Source organism: Triticum dicoccoides, chromosome 7B (genome assembly GCF_002162155.2).
Source record: "Triticum dicoccoides isolate Atlit2015 ecotype Zavitan chromosome 7B, WEW_v2.0, whole genome shotgun sequence".
In the NCBI taxonomy this organism is placed as follows: domain Eukaryota; kingdom Viridiplantae; phylum Streptophyta; class Magnoliopsida; order Poales; family Poaceae; genus Triticum; species Triticum dicoccoides.
In genome coordinates this window covers 774,337,334-774,343,144 of record NC_041393.1, presented here as the reverse complement: position 1 = coordinate 774,343,144, position 5,811 = coordinate 774,337,334, and the positions used below count along the sequence as shown (strand labels likewise).

Below are 5,811 nucleotides of genomic sequence, written 5' to 3'. Positions count from 1 at the left end.
TAGCTTCGGATCCAATATATCTACAAACTGGATTACTGACAGAAAAAGAGTGATGTCTACAGTTTTGGAGTACTACTCTTCGAACTTGTTAGCAGGAGGAAGGCCACTTATTCTGACCATAACAGCTTAGTCTTAGTGAGGAATTTTGTTGATGCTCACAAAACAGAGAAGATACCAATTGGAATGTTTGACAAGGAATTTGCAGAACCAGGAGATTTGGAGCTTCTTGGTAGCCTTGCAAGGGTTGCCGTGGAATGCCTTAACCTTGATGTGGATGAAAGACCAGCAATGACAGATGTTGTAGAGCGCCTTCTCATGTTGAAGAGATCACGTAAGTAGTTATAGACATGAGTGTATGTTTGCTGCGAGACGATTGACTTCCTTGCATGCTTGTCCATCTGTTTTTGGGGATGATTTTGCTGGTTTCCCCCAGCCGTACCTTTGTTAAGTTGGTAATCCCAGCAGTTATATCCTTGCTCGGACCATTGTGGCTTTTGTTCAAAAATGTTTGCTATAATATGTTGTTATACATTTTAGTATGTTGAATATGTATGTTGTACTTGTCCCACCAAATCGTGTGTGGCGGCCATTAGCAGTTGCAAAAGGTGGAGGGGTACAAGAGGAGTGCGCCACAAGTGCAGGTGGAGAATGAAGGGGAACAATACTTTGGCATGTTTCATCTGTTTTCTTCCAAAACAGGAACAGAGGAAGAAGGAAAAACAGAGTAAGCAAGAAAATGGGTCTGATCCCAAACAGACTTTTCCTTTGAGCAACGGTGGGATGTGTTTGTACAAGTTTGCACAACTCAGCTACTCCGTGATGAGCTCCAAGAGCAGCACACCGTAGCTCCAGATGTCAATGTTGGCCTTCAGCTACCTCAGGCCTATCTGATTCCCATCATTCTAACCTCCAGGTTTAGGCAATCTGCTAATCAGCAAGTGCCGGGGACAGTAGTCAATCTGTAGGTGAGCACTTGACTACTAATAACAGAGCAAACTGACTAGATCGAAATAACATGTATCCTACAAGCTGCTACAACTGAATCAATGACAGTAGCCAATCTGCAGGTAAGCACTTGCCAAAACACCCGTCAATGCTCACTCACTGCCATTATGATTAGGGATTCGTAAGTATACAACACGAAAAAAAAATCAAACAAAGTCTGTAGTCTCCACGGAGCTACACTACCGATTTTTCTCTCAACAACAAAAGCTGATTGTCAATAGTAAAAAAAAAATACACAATACTTGTCTTTGCCTGATATATAAGAATACAGATTTTAGCCTTTTGTTGAGACGAAATGGTGCAGGGCAAAACCATTAACATTGCGCCATGCAGGGCCCCATTCAGTGCTAGCCAAGCTGAGCAGCAGGATAAAGATCAGTCAACATGGCCGGCTAGCTAGTCTCCCTCGCACCTGCACACATTTTTTTTAATTTTAAACAGGATGAGATATTCAGATAATGTATATGACTATGCATGCATACTGTTGAGCTGGGTTTAAGCGTATCAGGTTTACATTTCTCATCAAGTATAGTAGTCTATATGTTAGAGTACGTAATGGGCCTAATGGCCTGGGCTGGCGGTATAGCCCGTTAGTCTTAGGGTTAATTAGATATAAGGGTCGCTTGCTTAGGAGTCAAGTACGCCTTGCTTAGGAGTCAAGTAAACCTCGAGATGTATCAATCTAATCAAAGAAGAATTAAGAAGAAAATCCCTTCCCTCTTGTCCGGCCGTAGGCAAAAAGGCCCCCGGCCGGCCCTCTCGCGCCCTCCTTCTAGTAGCACCATAACACTATAGCAGCTAACTTAAATGTCTGAATTACTCATTGCATTGGATGAAGGAACAACCAAAGTAATAATTACATTAGAGCTAGCCATTCAATAGGCAATATCGGTACATCGTTAATACATTTATCAATTGACTTAGTTCTTTCCAAGTAAAACACATTCACCAAGGGATTAAATGATTTCCGAATAGTATCATTAAAACTACCGAATAGAAGAATATAACTAGCTTCGAGGATCCAAACATGAATGAGTTAACCATCTATCATTTGATTTTTCCACTATTACTTATTTGATATTTGATTTTTTATCTCTCAAGGATGAAAATAACTACATTGAATGATAACACATGAAACAGAGGAGCTATAAGCTTGTCAACCTAGCAAACTTACCATGAAGAGTGGAGACTTAAATGCTTGCCTGTCTATCTATAATGAATGATCACATAATAAATAGTATAACAATAATAGTCTACAGAGCAAAGGTGTTCAAGTATCGGTGAACAAAATAAAACAAGATCCGGTTACTGCTACAATAAAAGGACCAGGGATGAATAACCACCTGTCACATTGAAACTCTTGAAAGGATGACATCAAGTAATATAATTATGGGCTTCACAAAGCTTGCTAGATTGCAATGACTTGAGTTAAACCATGTAGACACTGCCTTTCACATATAATAATATCCCATCAGTATCCTCAACATATCCTCGCATAAATTTCAAGCATGCCTTCTGTCCTTCGAACTGAGGAGGAAGCCCAAGAATTTTATGCATTGCAATGGTCTTCGACAACACCCAGATGGCACCACCATGACAATTGACCTTCCTCCGCCACACTTGAATGTTATGGTAATGGTTAGACAACATGGCGAGACCAACTGCGCCATCTTCTGCGTGGATGATTTGGTGGTTGCCGTGAATTATTCATGCCGGGAGGCCCCTCGAGCACATCAAGGCTTTGCCTTTCAAAATCAAACCCAATTATGCCCTCCTTTGCATACATAAAAGACCAGTAGAGGACTTTACCAACAAGGGTACTAGTACCAGCTCTTATACAATCTGGACATGGAACTCTGTTGAGATGGCATCGCCCCATGTGTCAGACTCAGAGGAATAAACAGAGGCGAGAGGTCGATTGTCCTTGGCACCCATAAGCAACAATAGTACCTTAAAGGGGGTGGAGTGGCAACTTCTGTGCACGTGGCTCTGCTTGCTAGCAGCACATAGCACAGCCCCGCTGAAGTAGCCCTCCGTGAATTCGGGTGGAATGGGCACACATTGCTGGTCACCGGTTATAGGGTCGCACACGAGAACCACCGCGTGTACCCATCTTAAGATGAGGACGCGGCCATGGCGGCACCCGAGCAGTCGGCCCTTCATGGTGAGGCGCGGAGGAGGGATGCGGTCGGGACAGGGTAGGACGGGAGCGAACTCGATCTTATCGCCGTCATTGAACAAGATGCCGAGGAGGGGTGGCTGCCGGTGGTGTTCGTAGAAGCGACGGAGGAATCTGGGGTCAGCGAGGAGGCCTCGCCACCGCTTGTAGACAGCGGAGACGCGCGGGAGGCTGGACGGTTGGGGTTGGAAGACGGACGAGGATCTCCTCTAGCATGTCGGCGGCTTCGAGCGGCGCTGACATGGAACCTCCGCTGTGGCGGATCATTGCTAAACGCCGTGCGTTGATATGGCGGCGGAGGCGTCAATCCGCGGTTGGACTATTTGAGGGGATGAGCACGCACGTACGCACGGGGACGGGGTGAATCCAGGTGGGTTTTCTTCGGTTGCGCATGCAGCACGGCAGCATTCGGGCCTTGACGAACCGAGCCAGATTTGTTCGTCCCCTGTTGCCTTAAGAACGGAAATAAAATTTGCCAGAAAAAAAAACAATGTAGTTGGACATTTGGAATGCAGCACGGCGTGGCAGGATGATTCGCCCTGGATGTACAGAGAGATGTAGCCTCTTGTCTGCATCTCAAGGTGCGTTGGTATGCATGAGAACACATTTGTTGCTTATTTTTTATCCTTCAACAGAACAATTACAGCTAAAAATTTGTATCAGCATTATAGATACATCTGTATTTAGATAAATGAAAAACAAATAATTTGGGATGCAAGGAGTATCATGCGTACACATACGGGGAACCTAGGAACAAGAATGCCATTCTGTTTGCATATTCATCGGCCATCTAGTTACAACAACCAACTACCACGTGACACATGTGGTAAACAATCCAAATTAGGGGTGAAATTCGAGCCGAGTCGAGCGAGCTCGACTTGACTCGCTAAAGCTTGTTTCATTAACGAGCTAGCTCGACTCAACTTGTTACTATAACGAGCTCAAATCCAAGATTGGCTCGACTTGTATAACTCGCGATCTGACTCGTTTAGCTTGTTAAGCTTGTTAAAGATATGTACATAAAACCTTACGAATACGACAAAAAGATTAACTGGGAATTTAACATATACATATATGGTCATGGTCATGTACGTGCGAGTCTCCTCGGTGACTAGGCCTTGAGCAGTTGGGCCTTGTGCTTGGACGCATGGTGTTTACTGGCTGTTTTCTACTACCCATCAAGAAAGACTGATTCTTTTACCAAGCCTAACGAGTTATACGACTACTTGTGAGATCGGCTTGTTTAACTCGGCCTGTATACGATCTTAAACTAAAGCTTGGTTCGACTCGTTATTGTTCGAGTTTGAGTCGATTCGAGCCAAGTCACGGGCTACTCGTTTAGCTCATGAGCTTCGAGCTTTTTTCCAGCCCCAATCCAAACAACTCAAACAAAATTACGACAACCAACTAAAGAAATGCAGATCACAACTACTCTTTTCTAGCCTCCGGTGGCGAGCTTGATGGCGCCATCATGTCCACGGCCTTCTGGCCTAAGTCGCTGCAGGTGGGGTTGCCGGCTCGCTATATCTGACGTGGAGCCTTGCCCGGACACGTTCGTAACCCCTCATATTTCCCTCATATTTGGTCCCGATTTGAGGGGTGCCGGTCAGTATGGATGTTTAGGGATGAAGCGTGGGGTCCGGTTGGGTCACTATTTTTTAACCGTTCACTGACCAGGCGGCTGTAGATGCTCTAATGCCCCAGCAAATTCATTTAGAAACTTAATGTTCCTTCAAATATATATATATATATATATATATATATATATATATATATATATATATATATATAATATAAATTACGATATCTCAATAGAGGTGTGACCTTCAAACATAATTTGGTAAAACAGATGTAGCTGTAAAAAATGTTGCTTTTCTGTACTTACTAGTCGTGTCATCCCCTGTTTCTCTATTGCATCGGAGATCCATAAAAGACAATGACATAAAATAAAATATCAAAAACTTACATATTTATATTTTAGGAGTCAAAACATTTTCCCTTGATTGAGCTAGCCAGCTAAGTAAATACTTTCATAGTTTCTAGGTGGGATGATAGGTTGATCTCCCAAAATGAGAAGCCCCTCTTATGTGTATGCATCTCCTTTGTCTGCAGATCAAGAACTATGAGCGGAGTACATCCGTATTTCCCGTATACCTGCAACAGAAGCACGTCGCCACTCCTCTTCCCAGAGCCCTCGAAATCAACAACTACATCGCCACTCCTATGGGGGATGTCTGGGCACACTAACCGTAGTTTGTGCTCAATGTCGATCACATTTTCCAGCGACCAACCACAACTTGCTGGGACCGCAGGTAGTTGTCGCCACACCGATATCTTGAACCCCTCTATGGAGAGCAGTTTCAACAGGTTCCCGTCTGGTGACGTTGCCAAGTGGAGCTTGCTTTGATTGTGAATGATGTGTGGGAGCTCCACTCGTCCCGGCGCCCCTCTGCCCACATCATATGTGAGGATTTTGTCCCTGCGGTTCACTAGCCAGTTGATGATGCCGCCACGGAGGATAGCAGGGGTGTTGTACCCAATTGTGTGCATCCATGGAAAGTCAGGATGGCTCACATGAGAAGTAATGGCCCCCCATGTACCAGAGGAGGGTGTGGCAGCCTGTACTC

At 44.5% G+C, this 5,811-nt stretch overlaps 1 pseudogene; it reads left to right on the top strand.

The window, feature by feature from the left end:
- LOC119339795 overlaps window positions 1–456 on the top strand; it is a 4,373-nt pseudogene extending 3,917 nt beyond the window's left edge.
- Window positions 457–5,811: the final 5,355 nt, after the last annotated feature.